At 39.2% G+C, this 20,086-nt stretch overlaps 1 protein-coding gene and 1 pseudogene across 1 annotated transcript in view; one reads left to right on the plus strand and one right to left on the minus strand.

The window, feature by feature from the left end:
• The window catches only part of MAML2 (mastermind like transcriptional coactivator 2), a 336,388-nt gene that overhangs the window by 275,919 nt on the left and 40,383 nt on the right, over positions 1 to 20,086 (minus strand). The gene's annotated exons all lie outside the window — the stretch shown is intronic.
• LOC110571001 overlaps positions 19,192 to 20,086 on the plus strand; it is an 8,174-nt pseudogene continuing 7,279 nt past the window's right edge.

Consider the following 20,086-nt stretch of genomic DNA (forward strand, 5'->3'; position numbering starts at 1 on the left):
ACATTTCAGAAAGATCTTTCTGGCAGCTGCATATTGGAGGGATTAGCCTGGAGCCTGGGTAACTGCTTGGGATATTTTTGTAGCAATAAAAGTGAGAAAATGTGGGGTCTGGAAAAACTAACATTGTAGCAGTGGGGATACAGGGGAAGAGAGGACTAGGAGAGATAGGAAAGAAGCAGACGGTATAGGAAGGGGGTCATTGTAACAACTGAGAAGTGATTGAAAGGGTGGAATCCACTAGAACTCCTGTATTTCTGGCTGAGATGAAAGACCATCATTTACTGACATAAAGAATATAGGAGAAAGAGCAGATCTGGAGGGGAAACTTCAGTTTAGGGCATTGAAATTGACATGACTGTGTGTCATCCACGTAGACATGGCCATTACACAGTTGAATACATGGGCGTAGAGCACAGGAGGAAGGTCGTAAAACCCTGGTTCTTATACGGGGTCACCCGGGAGAGTGCACAGAGTGAGAGGATCCATTACAAAGCTGGTTATGGATCATATTTTCATTATAGGGAGAGAGGCAATATCAGGAGGGTCTCCCCATCGCTGGGATGGTCATTTGCAATGTGCAGTGCATAAACTCCCATCTGTCCTTATGAGGACCTTTTCTTCATTTCTACCCTCAGTACACATAAGAACAAGAAGATAGCCTATGTCAAAGTCCCTCCACAAACTACAAAGCCCTGTATAAAATGTAAGGGAAGACGCAAGGAGAGGAAAAAGGTGACAACTGACAAGCTTCTTGGGGGTTAGCCAAAAACTAGGGTACTGAATCTAGTTCTCCCAGTCCTCAGTCAGTCAGACATCCCCTTGTACGTTTTGCATGAAAGCTTGGTTTTCTTTTTATGGGAGTGCCCGACCTGTGGCTCACCTGTGTTTTTGCTGACCTCCCTGTTCAGCCGATCTAGAACTGTGGCAGCGTGAATGACTGCAGAACTCTAAAGTCAGCCCGCCGAGAGCAGCTATCTCATGTACCCCTCCGTGCAGACAAGGCTGTGTTGTAACTCACAGCATGTCTGTGTCCCTGGAGGAGCTAGGCACTTTATAATGGGGGTTTTCTGCATTTCGAAAAAAAAGGTCAGAGAGAAAATGGTACAAGTGAGTGCCTTATCAAAAATAATATATTATTTGTGCTGTTTTACCCTGGGATCAGTTCAAGACTAAATGAACCTGTCATGTGTAACGTATATTTATAAATAGATCCATATAGAGATGGAGCTCTACACGGCCATTAACAGACCCACACAATCATTCTTTCCTTCCAAGTGTGAACTGCTGTGCTATGTCACCCAGTTCAGACACAGGTTGTGAGCTTTCAAACTAATTTTGGAAAGAAGACACCGTGCAGTTGGTAGGTAGAGTAAAAAGAAAACAGAAAAATTAGGATGCATGCCAGTTTAACTGGCCTTCTATTTCTCATGGAAAGGGGGCAATAGTCTACAACTATTTAATTTTTTTAAACAAGACCTTAAAAGCAGGCAACAGGGGCTTCTGGGTGGCTCCGTTGGTGAAGCGTCCAACTCTTGATCTCGCCTCAGGTCTTGATCTCAGGGTAGTGAGTTTGAGCCCCGAGTTGGGGCTTAAATTAATTAACTGATTAATTTAAATGAATGAATGAATGAATAATTTAAATAAATAAATAAATAAAAGCAGGCAATGAATAGCCAGTAATTTCCTCACCTAAACTCACAGTAATTTGTTCCTTGCCAAGTGCAAACCTACAAACCTTGAAACTGCTATTGAGTCCTTTCTTTCCCCTAAACTGTACAAGGCCCAGATTCATATCTGTTTTTCTTACTTCTGTTTTTACTCTTCTGGTTGCTTTGTTCCACTTGTGCATCCTCTATTTTTCATCTCCTTCCTAGGAGGTCAGGGATGATTTCATGGAATTATGGAAATTTGCACTTGAAAGGGATCTGAGTACATCAGCAATATTCCTGACAGATGGTCAAGTGGGTCCCGGCTTGAACCCTCCTTATGATGGAGGATTCAGCACGGCACACCAAGCTATTTCATTACTTACAGATCACCATACAATGCCCAGGGTACTGCTCTTTTTGCAACACAATCTGGAACATTATATTGGGTCATAATGGTGAGTGGTAGCTAAATGTCCTTTCCCTCTGGTGTAATTTAATATGATACTTGGTTAATTGATCTACATAATATTATTCTGTGGTATAAACCTCTCTCATTTAGCACACACATTTCCCACTCTCAACTCCCAGTAAGCTCTCAGTGGGGTAAGTACTTTATCTTTATTTCTGTACCCTCATACCTAGCATACATTGTCAGAACTTAGTACATCAATTTACTTCTTAGACGAAGGAACTAAAGTTTACAATGGTAGTTCGAAATGTGAGTACATTATTTAAGAAACAATGGTATTAAAATCAAAATTAATTATACTTACTATGTGAAGCTTTTCAAATCATGCACACTTACGAATTTTGTTTTAAAATGAATTACAAAACTGAACATTCAACGTGGCTATCACTGGGAGTATTATTCAAAAATATTTAACAATCCAAAAGAAGATGCTGGGAACCAAAGCTCCCATTAAGTCACCACCTGAGGATGATTCCTGGGGAGTGTCAGGCAACAGAGGACAGCCCCTCCCCCTGCCCCGGGGCAGGGTTGGGAGAGGGCAGGTGGTATATGAGACACTGAGCGTTTGTCCAGAGAATGCTAGTGTTGCTGTCAAGCGTGTGTATCCTGCCAGGATCCAGATCTATTCTGGCTGGGAGAGAAGAAGCAAGGAGGGAGCTGCAGAGGGCTGGCTAGGGTAGACCCCAGTGGTATCCACCCAGGGTTCCCTAGGCTCTGGAATCACATGGTGGTGGGAAGCACCAGTTAGGAGAAAAGGAGCAATGGCTTTTACCCATGTTGATCAACTGACTTAGCAACCCTGGTTACCAAAAATGTTACAATCTGCCTTTGATGTTTTGGCATATCACTAAGCTTTGCAGTGAAGCAGAGTGGATCCCCAGTTTAAGACCTTTTGATCTGAACAAACTACCATCACCACAAGACAAACCAGAATTTTAAAGAAAAAAAATGGTGTATATATTTGGGATAGGGAGGGACCATTATGAAGGCAGTCTTTGCCATGGAAGAGAGTCACTGCAGAATTCTTTTAACTCAAGCCACTGGAGTGGGTTTTAATTCCTTTTCAATCTGAAAATTGGTTTCATATACAACTTTTCAAGCATGTATTGCCTGGGTAGAACAAAGTATACTGATGTCCACCCTCACAGACCAGGCTAGGCCAGGTTTTCAAAATCAAAGCTGAGTTGAAGCTTACATCCATTTTCCTGATTTTTTTACTTTTTCTGTTTTAAAACTCGTCTATTTAAATGACTCTATGTTAATGTTAAATTAGAAGATGCACTCTTGCCTGAAATATTCAATTCAATTACTTAGGAAAAAGTGAGTCTTCTTGGTTCAAATAAGGCAGAAAATTCTGCTTTGACAATTTAGGCAAGGTCACATATCATCTTCCTACAATCTGTAATCATATTGAGTTTTATAATTCAAATCTGATTGAACTCAAAAATTTTATACTACACTTCAGAGGTAATTGGAACTTCCTTCATGAATTAGTAAATAACCTTCAAAAAGTAGAATGTGAACTCAGTCATCCCTCCCCTTTTTACTTCAACCTTAAAGTATACACTTGCAAAATTTCTTCCTCTTATATTCTCCTTTAAAGGCCAGTTTCTAGCAGACAATTCAACTAACTGCTGTATTTTTCCATATAGGATGCCAGGGAATAGAAACAAGTGAGATAGTTTCTTATATGATATAATTTTTTCCACTAAAAGCTCAGGAAAGCAGGAACCAATCCATCAACAAGGGCAAACAAAAGATTGTGTAATCCACAAACTTTAACTTTTGATCACTTATAAAACGGAAAGCTAAATAAGCCATAAACTAAAGAGATGGTAACTGTCAAGGTATAGCTCTTTCTCTTCTCTGTTCACTGCAAAATTGTTCAGTTTTGTACTCTCCATTGGCCTTGCTGTCCACACCAAACTCACAATCACGGTTCTCCTTATCTATTTTAATTCTGCATCAGTTTATTAACCAGAGTTTTAGTAAGGGCATTCATTTTCCAGCACATTTTTTTTGGTAGATGTGTGACTTTAGTGTTATTTTTTATGATGTCTACCAGAGTACTTAACATGAGTAATGGAAACAGAGTATCAAGATGCCCTATACCAATAAAAATAAAATGCAGGGACTGGGTGCTATAATCTTCGTTTTCTCCAAAGGTGAAAATTAACACTAATGAATAACTTCTTTTGTCCTAAAAGAACTAAGAACTATTGAGTTTGAGTCTCTAGCTGGAGAAGTCATTAATATGGTGAGAAATGTGATTGAAGCCTGCCATTTAAGAGGCTAGAAGAGGCACATGTTGACTCATGAACCCACTAGACCAACCAACATCAGCCCTCTATGTTCCAAAGCTCAGATGGATTCAAGGGTCACTGATCATTCTTGACTGAGCTATTGATCATTAGTGATTTATCCTTGCTTTTTTTTACATTTTCAGTCTTCTTCTCTACTTGCTCATTTACCTATGCCTAAAATGTATTCATTATTCTAATCTAAAAAAAATGAGATTCTGGTCTCTACCTCTCTTCCTGAGGACTACTTTCTTCTTTATGCCTTCAAAATCTTTGAAAGAGTTCTTTACAAATTCAGTCTCCATTTCCTCATCTTCTGCTCAATCTGTAATTATCTTCCATTCTCAAAACTTGACGAAAATTATCTGTCACTTTGCCCTCTAGATGGTCATATATGTCCTTCTAATTATCAAGTTTTTCTTCCTGTCCTCATCCTCTTATATCTCTCTGTAGCATTTGATACTATATATTACCCTCGTTCTGAAGATTCCTTTTCCCCTTGCCTACTAGTTGAAAGGAAAACCTTTTCTCTACCCATACCCTCAAAATATAGGCAATTCCTAATGGATACCACTTTCAGTTTATCTACTTAGCAAGAATTTCCACCCCCACAAATTTCATCCTCAAAGACATGTGTGTAGCTTTTAAATTGTTGTCCCTGGATATGAAACTTTTCCAGAGGCCTGGATCCATATTTTAACTGCTCAACAAATGTTTCTACCTGGCTATTTCACCTGTTAATACCTCTAATTCCACATATTCCAAATCAAACATTGCCATCTTTAGCCTGTCTTCCACCCCTATCCCAGTCTTCCTACTTCATTTAATGGTTTCACTTTTCCAGATAATAATGTTTTTTTTCCCTCTTGGTCCTCAAAACTGAACTGATAAGCAATTTTCCAAATGTGAGATTTGGAAATATAACAGTGAATCTGCCTGCTTCCTTATGATTGCAATAGTTCTTCTAGGTCTTTTTTTTTTTTTTTAAAGATTTTATTTATTTATTTGACAGAGAGAGAGACAGTGAGAGCAGGAACACAAGCAGGGGGAGCGGGAGAGGGAGAAGCAGGCTTCCTGCCGAGCAGGGAGCCCGATGCGGGACTCGATCCCAGGACCCTGGGATCATGACCTGAGCCGAAGGCAGACGCTTAACGACTGAGCCACCCAGGCGCCCCTCTTCTAGGTCTTGAGGGCCAGTGCCAGTCTGATGGTGCTAAAGTACCCGGGACACCACTTAGTTCAGCTTAAAAACAGATTTTGAACTCCAACTATGTAGGACTAGAACTCTGCTAGCAATGCAGCTTTAGTTTTCCGGGAAGAGTGGCCCCCACAGTGGCGGGACTGATGAAAGAACGACATGAGTTTGGATCAATGTCTTCTCTGTCTTAAAAATAAATCTCCATGAATACTTTTCCCTGATGAAGAATAAATCAGTTCCCCTAACTCATCATTTTACAGTAATAATCACCATTTACTCCGAACCTGTAAGGTGCCAGGCACTGTCTAAGCACTTTTAAAATATGTCCTGTTAATCCTCATCACTAGCTTACGAAGTACCTACCGCTGACTACTGAATGATGCCATATATGGGCTGCAGGGAGCGTGCAGTGCACGGCCTATGCGGCCATCTGTTGGCTCTGATAATGCCCATTCTACAAATGAAGGCATTCAACCACAGAGAGAGGTTAAGGAACTACACAGCTACGAAGCCAGTATTGAGCAAGGATTCCAACCACATAAACCAACATCCTGACATCTAATGCTCTGCTACTTAACCAAAACACTGAACCCCCTCCACTCATATTTCTCTTTTAGCTCATATCACAAATATTTGCTTTTGTGCTTGTCTCCTCACCCTTAGAATGTGAACCCCACTAGGGGAAGAAGAGATATCATTTCTTAAACTGTTATTCTTCGTATATAAAAAGGGCCTAGAAACTGGGATGTAGTGGGCATTCAATAAATTGTAGCTAACATCATTCATTTTTATCATTCTTATTATAGATTTGCCACAAAGCAAGCTATTAATGAATGTTGGTTGAATAAATGACTACGCTAATTCCCCAGTATGTCAAAATGCATCTACTTATGACCTGGTCTCATGAAAAATATGTGGCAAGAATGGCAAATAAGTTTTGTTCCGTATAAGCATTCTAATCAATCTCTGGAACAAAAATTCATTCAACCATTCCAGCGTGGAACTAGGCAATTTAAACATATCTTTACATGGTCGGCATATCATTCGGTGATCTTGATGTGGCCCCCAAATTTTGCAGTCATGGATAGTTGTGTACTCTAGAGCCAAATAAAAGGAGCTGTGAATTCACAAGAGAGCACAGCCTAATGGACTGTTCCCAGGCTGAAAATGAATGGACTTAAATGGAGATATTGTGCAAAGATACCCACAGTTAGCACTTATCGGATCAGAGACAGAAAAGATGTTAACTGAACTCAGAAGAATAAAGATTATTGTCATCAGGTATTTTCATAAAGGGGTCCCCAGACAACCTGTTATTATAAGAGTGTTACACCATGGGAGAAAGTGAAAAGCAATAGCTCTCTTAAATGTATTTGATTAACAACATCTGCTAAAATTCTCTAACAAATGACCACAGTCAGAAATATATATGTCCTAAAGAGAAACTGTTGGTAGCTAAGAGGCCCTTTGGGGGAAATTCATCTGATGAAAACCCTCTGGAGGATGTAAGGGGGATTATGTGAATGCATATGTCTCCTTCCTTCCTTGGATGGGATACATTTTTTTTTTAAAGCAAAACAAAGTTCAGCATTGGTTGCCTTTCTAGTGGCCAGTGCCTTACCAGGGGTCTTTTGACTAGAACTGACAACCTAAAGCAAAAATAAGCTAAGAAACTTTAATTTCACATAAATGCATTAGAGAAACATCTATTGTGGGTTTCGTCCTATATGTTTTGGTTTAAAACATTTCTAACAGGAGTATAGAAATTTCAAATGTAATATTTATTTTAGAATCAAAACATAGAGGGCTGGAACAGTCTTAACAGACAATCTAGTGAGAGAAGATTATTTCATAGTAACTGAACTATAAAGCAGAGTCATTAAATTTTCAAAGTCATCTTAGTAAGTGGAAGAATCAAGCATTGGTGTTACTTTTAGATGTTCTTGCCATTGTAATACTCTTCTTCTGGTAATATTTTCTATGTTTATGTATATTTATTTATAGTCACGTATATCTGTAATATAAATATTATTGTGATTATTGTATTGTTTAATTCCATGTAAGGAGATTAAACAGCAGATTAAAAAGTTAAGGAAAAACCAATCCTTCATTTTAATACTAACTCACAGAGAATGAATGACAGGAATAGCTATCAGCTGCATCATTGCTTGCAATTTTTGTGGAACTGAGACACTGAATCCCAAAAGGGCTTCACATGAACTCTGAGACTAAGTGGAATAGTATCCTTTTTACTGTCACTGAAATATTTTACATTGGGTGTTATAAATCTGAATGACAAATCTTGGAAACCACTTGAAAACCACAGGAAATATTCTATCCCTCCTTAATATATGGAAATAGTTGATGGCAAAAAAAAAAAAAAGAAAAGAAAGAATTCAGAGTTCAGAGCAAATGTGTAGTATCTTCTAATGTGATCAGGATACCGTTACTTGAGGCTATCTACTGTTTTGTAGATTATGTTAACTGGATATCATCTAGAACAAGGTATAAAACAGATAAGCACATTTTCTAACTAGGCTGTACAGTGAAAATCAAACCACTAAGTAGCAAATGGTAATACCATGATTATTCATGTAATATCAAGTCTGACTCCTCATTAACGTACAATATGAATTTAAGCTATGAGGCTGGTAAATATGTGGCATACAAACACTTGGGTATTATGAATTTAAATTGGTTTTAATGATCTCCAGAAAGTTTGGCAAAACTCAAAAGGTTTTCCTACTATCCATTTAAATGAAGGTCTTTCTGGAAGGATGATACCTAAATGCAGAATCAAATTTTTTTCAGTTAAAATTATAATTTTCCCACTAATAAGCCAAGCCAGCACATGTTGAATTCTTGATATATGTGTTTTGATAACTAACTTTGTATTTTTCCACCTGCACGGCTGTAGCGATGCTGTAGCGATGCCCTTAGGGACAGAAAGTCGTCATGGGGAAAGGTGGAAGTGATATGGATAAAGCCTGCTTCATTTTCTAACCATCTTTCAACTGAGTACTTTAGTCATGAAATGGCAGAAGGACAGAAAAAAGCTTGGAGGGATAGCAAAGCACTCAGTTCTACATGAAACTTGACTTCTAAAACCATGACTGGGAAAAGACTGCTGAGCTTAGATTGAAACTTTCTGGTTAACTCTATGCAGAACCTAATCTCACCTAACGGACTGCGTTTGGATTTAACTGTGAGTCGATTAGGCAAGAATAACTGCACTTTTATATGATTAGATGGATTAGACAAAATTAACAGGAAAGTATCGATTCTTCATGTCAAGGAACAAATCCTTATACTTACATTGCCTAGAATCTTAGTAGGCATTCATAAATGTCTGTGGACTTCCATATAACTCATGTGTGAATGAATGAATAAATCATTTGTAGTTGCTGATAGATTTGATATAGATTCTGATAGAATAATATCCAGATTTTTAATATATCCATAAATGCAAACCCTCTTGATTCCTTTAGACACCTAAAGACATCAAACTTTTCTTAAGAGCAGGCTATACTTACAGTCATAGAATCATTAAACATCTTACTCTGGGTATTTATTTAAATTAATAGAAATTCATAAACCTAGCTAACCTGGGACAGTTTTGAGAGAACAGTAGAATATGAAGTGTAGGTAGAACAGGGTACTATGGTTAGATTGATTTTATTGATTTTTCGGAGCACGTTTTTTATTTGGCCTCATGTACTTATATTTGGTGTGTCTATAACATTCTCATTGAACTGGGTACACACATCGTATATTCAAAGGGGCAGAACTTCCTTTCTGTGATCATTTTGAAGCATTTTTATCATTTAATGTCCCTTTTATTATGAAAATGACTTAATGCTTGGGAGGAGACTGGGCATAAATCCAAACTAAATTAATAATTGGAATCAGGGAAAAAGTCCTCTAACCTTCCTCACTTTTCTGAAACTTATAGTGGATTTTTATTCCTTTGTTAGCCTTTAGCAGAGAATGAATATCAAGTATCCTCCGACCACCTCTTCTTGATGGCTGATGTCCATTTTGTCCTATAAAATAATGAGGAAATGTTGGTGCTTTGGGCAATATCTTACACCCTGGGGGTACTTAATGGCCTTTATTCCCCCCAAAGTTTTTCTGGCTCTCAGGTAATAAGTTGAACTCTAGGGGAGATGCAGTTACTCTTTCAGCCCAGTAGAGCACCATTTGATTTACCACTCTACTGCACAAAATGGTACCCTGGTGGCTTGAAAGAGACAGTGGGGAGAATGTGGCTCATTAAATAGTAATTGATGCTACTGCTACTATTAATGTTAGTGCTGCTGCCAAAATAACAGTGTTGCTTCCATTCTGCTTCCTGTATGAGACTGAGAATAAGCACAGTTCATCCCCATAGATGGTCCATCGGCCAGGCTAGCCCGACGGAAGCAGAGCAGCCAAGCAGACTCGTGAGACCACCAAGATTTCAAGGTCTTCATGTGCTCCATGTTGCCTGAACCACACTCTACCTCCTTAATCCACAAATGCATTATAAATCCTCACAAATCCTCATGAGATATTATTTCCTATAATAAAATTTTTAGATATTTGCTATTTACCCTTGAAGTGCCAACTTTTCTTCCTTTCACAAATTGGGGTGGAGACCTTTGTGAAATGGTCTTGTATAACTGTCTACTTTCTTAAGGAGTATCTTGACCACAATATAACCTATGTCTAAATAACTCAAACCACCATTATTACCAATAATTATTGTACCGTGTCAGAAAATGGCCCCCACAGTTCACCTGTAACGCCATGTACCATAGTTTCTGGTTACTGGGTTTTTCTGTTTTATTTTGATTTTTATAATGTTTCTGCCTCCCTCCGTCTGATCAGGCTTGTCACTTTTTGCGGAGGTAACATGAAATAAAAATTTGTTAGCTAAATAAGGATTTAGAAAACAGAACTGTGTTTTCTGATAACTGTATGGCTGGCATCTATATTAGTTCCTCACAAGCTTACTGGCTGTTTCTTAGCTATATTCTATGTTGTTGAGGTTTTAGGAAAAATAATGTCCAGATAAGTGAAATCTTAGTTCATGTGACTTAAAACTCTGCTTTTATCTTTCCCTTCCATTCTACAGTTTTTATTTTCACTTTTATTGACATTATTTTACTGAAGGCTTCTTTTTGGAAGCAGAAATTTATCATTTATATCTGCCTTCTGCATCTTGTCTATGTATTATATGTGTGATATTTGTGTGTGTGTGTGTATATGTATGTATAGTGTGTGTGTGTGTGTGTGTGTGTGGACGGAGCACACGCATCAACTTTTTATTCAGAAAATACTGCTAACCATGGTCTCTTTGAAGGGTATGGCATGTCTATCATTGTAAAAGACAATTACTTGCTATTATGACCTTCACCTCCTGGATGCATATCACCTTTGGATCCTGGGATGGCTGGTTTTCTCCTACTGTCGATCTGTGTGCTGAAGAATATCTTTATGCAGCATGCGAGTCTCTATTTTAACATTTATATATTAGGAGAAACATTCTTCTTAGGAATTTTTAGGATACCTGAGTACTAATGCTGTCTCACCACTTAGTAAATGCACGTAACAAATGATCTCCTGCATGTTGGTACCATGCACCATCTTACCCGGTAGCACAAAGCTACTCTTGTCACCCCCAGAAGGAACTCAGCTCAATCAGTTCCTTCCTCTTCCAGCTGATCATATTTACTGTTCAGTAAGGCGGCATATGATAGAATTGGTCCAATGTACAAAATCGGCTTTATCATGGAATCATATAAAATTTTAGCACTCTAAGGGGTCTTAAAAATAATAGTTTGGGTAGCAAGAATATGGAAATTCCATAAAAAGAAGAAAGTTCTGTAGAGGAAAGGAAATGAATTTTCATCTACCGAATGTTCCCTATGGCCTGGGCACTGGACTAACTGCTATACTTTTTTTTTTCCCCCCATTTAATCCTAGCAGCAATCATGTTATTATCCCATTTAATACACAAGAAAACTGAGACCAGGAATAATTAATTCATCTTGCCCGAGTCTATAACTATTAAATAGAGCAGTCATTATGTAAACTCGGGTCTATCTGACTCTGACAGTCAGGCTCTTTCCACTGCTGTACTCCGCCATGCCTCTCCTATGTAGAAATTTCCTTTGACATCTGTTGCCAAAAACTCATTTAGCTGGGTTAGTCATTCCCAGCAACACTTTAAGACTATCCCGTCCCTTTGCAGTAACAACCTGATCTTTTGCTATTCATCTCTTCTTTGCAGTGCATCAATATATGGCTATCATGATGGTAGGCAAATTCATAAATAAATCTGCTCTTTTCACAGCCCCGTGTGAGTTTACGGGAATGGGATATAAAGACAAGTGGAGAAATGGGGAACAAAGTCTAGCTGTCTCACAGAAGGCAGCTCCAAACTACAAAGGGGGCATCCCTGGGTCAATTCAAATTAGAGAAAGCATATGCACTACAGGACTAGATCTTTATTTGCGGATTTTCTATTTTACATGCGATTTTTTCCAATACTATACTGCCTTTCAAATAAAAAGTAAAAAGTTACCATGTATAGCACGCTTGAAAAGGTTCTCCATAACTTAGGATATGGACATTTTTTAAACAACAACTATGAAGTCATATGCAACCATCTAGTCCTTAAAAAGAATCTCTCATGAAAATGGACATGATGTGACTTTTGTCATGTCCCTACTAAAGCATCCATAATCAGAGTTTCTGCCTAGTTCACTAAAAGTATTACCCATACTAAAAATCTGGAGCATGTCCATTTTTTTTTTTTTTTAAAGATTTTATTTATTCATGAGAGACAGAGAGAGAGAGAGAGAAGCAGAGGGAGAAGCAGGCTCCCAAGGAGCAGGGAGCCTGATGCGGGACTCGATCCCAGGACTCCGGGATCACGACCTGAGCCGAAGGCAGACGCCCAACCGTCCGAGCCACCCAGGCGCCCCGAGCATGTCCATTTTAATCCACTTATTCGCTGTAAGTGTGAGCCTGTGGCAGAGTGTTTTGATCAAACAAACAAACAAAAACCCCCACTGTAATCCTATCTTGTAAAATTATGTTATATCTTTGAAACCATTCAACAGAGTGAATAATTCTCCTCAGTCTCTCATCTGCTGAAACGGGAGTCAGGGCACAGTGTTGCATTTTTGGTCGTCGGAAGCATGTTAAATCATACAACTTTTTGGATGCACATTAAGATAATAACTATAAAAATGTCAAAAGCTTTACTAAAAAGAGCAAGTCTGAAGCATAGCAAACTCAGAGGAAATAGCAACAACAGCAGAACTTCAACCTTTAAGATTGAAGCAGTAGGGACCCTCAAAAACGTCAGGCTGAAAAAATTAGACACAGCCTTACAGCCCACAGGAACATTCTGCAGAACAATAATCACTTCGATAGCATGCCATTCACGTGTGGCAGCCCGATCTGAGGGACTTACAGTGAAAGAGAGTCACATGTGAACAGACTGGTCAATGTTTCAAATAAAGATGAAAATTTTGCAGATCTTATATATGTAGCAGAGATGAAAACTATGGAAAGATCCAGTGAATTCTAAATGGCCCAAACATCCAGAGTCTAGCAGTCTAAGTAGAGTGGCCAAATCCTTTCTTAGCTCTTTATTTAACCTTGGCTGCCCAGGCAAGAGCTGACTATCCAGTTGCAGCTAGAAAATAAATGCTGAATGCCCAAAGTTCAGAAATTACTTTGGAGGGAGACCAGTGAATTTTAAGTATTATTTTCAGCATTAGCTTAGCTTTCATTTTTAAACAGTTCTTCAAAAGACTGATATGTTCGTTCTTAATTATCCTCGCCCCAAAGCAGTTCCCTGTCCCCTAGAAGTAAGTACATCATAAGAGAAACTTACACAAATGCCAAGCTCAAATATTTTTCTTTTGCAAACAATGCCAGCTCCAGAAACACGTTACAAACAGCTGAGACTAAATTTTCTCTCCTCTGGAACAAGGATGTTCTCTTATCAGACGTAACCCACTGTAAGAGAACATTTACTTTTTTTTTTTTTTATGCACATCAATCAGTTGCGAAGAGGTGGTTGCGCAGAACACCAAAGCCACGTGGTAAACTTGGGGTAGAAGAAAAAGAAACAAATCATCATTTTGTGAAAGTCTGCGCATTTTCGGGGCGCCTGGGTGGCTCAGTCATTAAGCGTCTGCCTTCGACTCAAGTCATGATCCCAGGGTCCTGGGATCGAGCCCTGCATGGGGCTCCGTGCTCAGCGGGAGGCCCGCTTTTCCCACTCCCACTCCCCCTGCTTGTATTCCCTCTCTCGCTGTCTCTGTCAAATAAATAAATAAAATCTTAAAAAAAAAAAAAGTCTGGGGCGCCTGGGTGGCTCAGTTGGTTAAGCGACTGCCTTCGGCTCAGGTCATGATCCTGGAGTCCCGGGATCGAGTCCCACATCGGGCTCCCTGCTCGGCGGGGAGTCTGCTTCTCCCTCTGACCCTACCCCCTCTCATGTGCTTGCTCTCTCTCACTCTCGCTCTCTCAAATAAATAAATAAAATCTTTAAAAAAAAAAAAAAAAAAAAGTCTGCACATTTTCATTAGTTGTTCAATGATCAACATCTTACGATGAGCACCTTCTATGTGGAGTTTTACAAAGGAGAACTGTGGGGAATTCCAAAGGAAAAAGATGACAGAGATCACTATTCTTAAGGAGCTCACTCTCTATTCAGAGGTACAGTGAACAAATATTGCACAGGTCAAGAATTTCAACTTCACCTAGTTCTAATACAGTTGTGATAAGAAGAGAATCTCTCCCAGAATAAACAAAGAGGTAGTATTTATTGAGATCTTACCATATTTGCATACATTGCCTCAATTTATCAACACTATAACATAAGCACTCTATCTCCATTTTACAGACGAAGAAAATAGGGCTCAGAGGCTAAGAAAATTGCTATCTGTCACAAAGCTAATAAATGGTGGCATGGGATTTGGGAACCCAGGCTGTCTGAGTCCAAGGCTTCGTATATTTAACCACCAAGAAAATATACTCGGAAGTGAGGTATTTGAAAAACAAATTAACTTTGTTCCCTTTGGCCAAGACCGAATTCAGTGAGAGGACCATAGCATCATCATAAGGGCATATTTAGGAATTTCTCCCAGCTATAGAAATACATTTTCATATGATCTTGTCCAGCTAAAATTTAGTCAGACACTCCACCAAAACTGAGGTAACACCAGGTGAATGAAAGCCCTATTTAGTTTGGAATTAACTTTGAAATATGCAAATTTAATTTCTATTACGAATTCACTTTTGCAATGGTCAGAATTTTTCTGAAAACACTGATATTTTAAGAGAGTTTGAAAGAGTTATAGAAAAACCACAGGTGAATAAACTTTCAATAAAAACAGAGACAGGATTAAAATGCTTTACTATCTTTAGAAACAAAAATGAATTGACATTTTTCTAATTCATTTGTAAGCCCAGATTCACACCAAATACATTCAAAACTGCTTCCTGCAAGCCCAAGTGAGATGAGCTGTAAATAGAACTCAATACACACTAAGATATGCTGCTGAAGGCCTCAGAATTCTCTTGAAATACAAGCCCTGAGAACTAAATGCCCATCATCTGGAATCTGTTTTATTCCAAGACCCTCAGAAGTCTATGTTATTACTTAACCTGGCGGCACAATAGTAATTTAAATGTGCAGTCATGTTATTTGATAAAATCCCAACTGAGTATTAAACTACATTGTGGTTCATTCAAATTACCACTGTTCTGCTGTTGAAACACACACACACACACACACACACACACACGAGCATACATGCACCATAGGGCTCTTTGATGGTGGTGGTAAAAACAAACTAAAGCAGTAGCTTCAATAATAATACTCAAGTATATTGTTAATCATTCATCTGTAACACATTCTTCTTTGTAGGCTTTGCATCCCCCTGAAACAGTGGCTTTCAAACTGTTTGACTATAACCCACAGCAAGGGATACATCTTAGATCATACCCCAGAACACACACATACACACAACTGGAACAAATTTCGGAAAATAATACTCTTCCTATATGCAACATACTAATTTCTATTCTATTTCATTTTTTTAAATGTTGGTAATAACTCACGAATTTGATTTCATGACCAACTAATGGGTCATGGCCAACAAGTTGAAAAATGCCATCCCAAAGTGCCCAACTGACAGGCAAAAAAATTCATGGTGAAATATAGAATAAGAATAAGAAAAAGAAGGGAGAATTTTACTCACTGATGAATTTCAAGTAGTGTTTAAAGAATGCAGAACTATGAGCCTTGCTAATTGTTCCACATCTCAATGGGCAAAGGAAAAAAAATTCTTTGGATTGGTGGCCAAGAAAGTATTTGAGATATTTGAGTTGGCCCTTGAATGATAAAGGAAAAACAGCATGACATCCACTGGACAGATGGGATAATTGAGGCAAAAGAGGATAAATGCTTCCTTTGCTTCGTCTCTAAGTCCCCAGTAGAATCCTCACATGAACTGAATCCTTATTGCGGTGCCCAAGCAACGTCGTCAAGCTCTTCTGTAACTAAAAGCAATGAATCTTGTCCACCCATCTGCACGCATAGCAGGCTCTATGAGCTTTTTTGGCAAAAGTATCACTGAGGTCGACAACCACTGCAACGTGGGGAAAGGCTGAGGCTGGGCCAGGACCCCAGCTGAGACGGGGAGTCAAAGTCAACAAAAACACCCATGTGCATCTTGTACATTTATGGCCACGTTTCTGGAATGGCCCCTTCTTCCAAAAAGCTCTGATACCTTTTAGTGAAAAAGCCCTTATTCCTTTTAGTAAAAATGGTATTAAGAGACCACAATTTAGGCATTAGGAGTGTTCACTGTTCCCCTCTTCTGTGGACAGAATTATGTTTTTGGAAAAAATAACCATGAATTCCAATTCATATTTAATACTACAGGATTTTCTGATTTGATATTGGGCTGAAAACATAAGTATTTGCTTTAACTTAAAACATCTTCCCAAGAATATTAACATAGGTATTTGTTATATCTTACAATATCTGCAAATAGTTCCAAATAATAACAATGTTACTCCCAAAATACAACTATTGATTAAAATTCAAGATTTCACTGCAGCTTTTGATTTTGGACTGTATTCCACTAAGAATGTCACTTGAAATATTTCTCTTTTCTGTTAACCATTTTCTTTAAAAACAGTAAAGAACACGTTCCACTTTTTAAAATTGCAAAGCTTATCACCAATGAAATTACAGCAATTACAAGTCTGGTCAGCATCAGAAAATGCTTCATTAATTCCCATTAAAGGAGAAACAGTGATATGACCTTGCCTCTAGCATCTGGGATATCAAAAGAACAAGTTTGAGCTGATCAGTTATTCATTCTATACATGGTATAGTCTAATATTAACTTCTTCTTACTGTTCTTGCCTTTTCATAATCTCTGTAGAGCATGGCAGAGCCTTAATGAGAAAGTACACAGAGTACACGCTCAATAAGTATCTGCAGAAAAAAAAGAATAATACTAATGGTAAATCAGCACCTATAACAGGAACAGATTTTTTCAGTGTATTTATTTACCATAGAAAGCAACTCCTACTAAAGTTTTATGTACAGTCTGTCAACCTGTTTTTTGTCTTCACCATCCTAGAGTCTAAACACTTTATAAAAAATATTTTTGGTATGCCAATGATGTTTTGTATAATGGAGGAAAATACAGAAATACCCCACATGCTAAAATTTCTTTTTAAGTGCACCTAGGGATTTTCTGTTCCTTGATTTTTAAAGATTAGCTTTAAAGATAATCTTACCCCCTACCCTAACTCCCACATTTTACCTGTCATCTACACCCCATATTCATCTTCTCATAGCTTCTCCCAATTTCCTGGAAACCTACTATACCCAGGGCATAGAAATAGTGTAGTTTTCTGTCTCTCAGGTCTGATCATGTTGAAAACAACATGACTTTCTGCGACACTGCCCTCTTGGCAGCTATGTGATAGAAGGACATCTTCTGCTTCAATGAATGCACAGTATGCTACATATTCTGACTGGGCTAAAGTAAAAATGAAAATGTACATACATGCCAAGTGATTATAACACTTTAAAGAAAGCCCTCTGAAGAAAAACAGTGAAGATCGTCAGGCTGAGGGTGTAGCAGGGGGATGCTGGCAACTGATGATATGAAGTTCTGGAGGAATAGGAAAGAGCTGAGGTAAAGGTTACACTTGAACAGGAAGAGCATCCCTCCCTGGGAGACTCAAGGAATGTGTAAACACAGGACAGGTATTCTCTGTTGGGAGGGTGTTGAAAAGATGTGGAGTTAGGAGTAGATGGTATGTTTTCTCTGTGAGCAGTATGAATCAAGGCCATTTGCTAAGAATATCAGGATTGAATAAGAGAAGATAAATAAGCCGATAAAGAGCTAATGAGTTCCTGTTATGTGTTAGTCATTGTGATAGGACATATATCAGCGTATCTATGTGATATAAAATATGTTTATGTTATATATATTATATGCATGTCTTATTATATGTATATTTATTATTTTATCAAATGATTTAATAACAAAAATCAAGTTGACATTAATATCCTGATTTTACAGAAGAGGGAAGTGTGGTTTGGAGAAGTTTGATATCTGCCCAAACTCACAAAGTGGCAGAGCCTGAATGTGAACTCACCCTACCTAACTCTAAATATAGAGTTTTGGGGTACCTGGGTGGCTCAGATGGTTAAGCGTCTGCCTTTGGCTCAGGTTATGGTCCTGGGGACCTGGGTTCGAGCCCTACATCGGGCTCCCGACTCGGCAGGGAGCCTGCTTCTCCCTCTCCTTCTACTGCTCCCCCGGCTTGTGCTCTCATCCTCTCTGTCAAATAAATAAATAAAATCTTAAATAAATAAATAAATAAATATCGAGTTTTCTCCTTCCTAGAGAAATGAAAGAAAGGCAACAAGCTAAAAGATCATAGAATGTCAATGATGGGTCCTGCCAAGATCAGAAACCATATATTAATCATAGCACAAAAATACAGTCAGTAATCAGAAAGGAGCTTTCCAGATTAATCCGGTACTGAGAGGTTTGCATGATAGATGAACATAGTAGATGCTGCCAGTACCTCATCCATATATTCCTGGTACTCACATTTCCTGTGTATGCTGACAGCTTCTCAACACAAGCAGCTAAGTGTTTCTGCCTGGGGCCTTTCTCCAGCTTTGGAAGCAGGCTTGGCCCTCAGACAAAAGGGAAGCAAGGAATTCTAGGGAAGAAGTTCCTCTGGGAGAACTCTCAGTCCCTGGCCCATGGATGTTGGTGGATAAACACCTTACCTGCCCTGCCTCTGGTGGAAGGGCGGTTCTGAGACACATTCATGGTCAGATGGAGCCCTCGCTGCCCACAGCAGCAAACTGCTTCTTAGCACATCCTGCAGGGGGGCTTCCTTCCCTTCTCTGTCTCACTGGCCAGTGCCTTTACATGTGCTTCCCAGAATCACCTCTTGAGTAAATGACTTGTGCTCAATCTCTCAGGAGCCACTTCTGGAGACTCAGAACCCAAACAATGCAAGATGGGACAAAGAAATCAAGAAACTGAAGGTGTTGATGAGAGAAGAGTAATCCCAACTGCCAACCGGGAGATTCAGTTTGGGTAAATCAAAAAAAGAACAGTAGTGAGAGGACATGCAGAGAGTAAGAAACAGCAGAGAGGTCAAGAGAGTTGAGGTCTTCATAAGGAAGGACAGTTTAGCGGGAGTGAGGAAATGGGGAAGGTGGAAGTAGATAAGAGAGCGTGATATCTGGGTTTGAGATTTCACTGGTAGGACAGTTTGAGGTGGTGATAAGGTCAAGGGTGAGGCCATGGGAATCCTTCCTCAGTGGAGCCAAGGGGAATGCTAATGAAACTGGAGGTCAGGAAGCTGACAGCTGGAGTGTCTGAAGTGTTTCCTTCGGGAATGCTGAAATCTGCTGGGACGATGGCAGGAGTTGGGAAGAAGAGAAGAGTAGGCAGCTGTCTAGAGCGGAAGTGACCAGGATACAGGCAGACGGCCATGAGGGATCACGTCGAAGGCAAGAAAAGCTAAGTGGTGCAATTTTCAAAGGAGGGGGGAGAAGCTGAAAGAGGTGGTTTGGAACCAAGATAATGCTGACACTGCTTCCTAATGGTTTCGAGGTATGCTCCCAGGGCTTCTCCGTCGTTTACCTAAGAGGAATACAAGTAAGGAAATGTTCTTAGGAGAGAACCGGGTTTCACTGAAGGCCTGAAGGGTTTTGTTTTGTTTTGTTTTAACAATGGAAAAGAATTTTCAGTGTGCACAGTGGGAAGAGCTGAAAGGGAAGTCAGCAAAAGGAAGATAAGTGTTGGAAGAAAGGGAGGGTCCCTGCATGGGATGACATCATAAGAGAATTTATGACCCCAAAAGCTTTTGGCGGTGAGTCAGAGGGGCCGGGGCGGGGAGGGGGGGT

The sequence above is a fragment of the Neomonachus schauinslandi genome, chromosome 11 (assembly GCF_002201575.2).
Source record: "Neomonachus schauinslandi chromosome 11, ASM220157v2, whole genome shotgun sequence".
NCBI classification, from domain to species: Eukaryota; Metazoa; Chordata; class Mammalia; order Carnivora; family Phocidae; genus Neomonachus; species Neomonachus schauinslandi.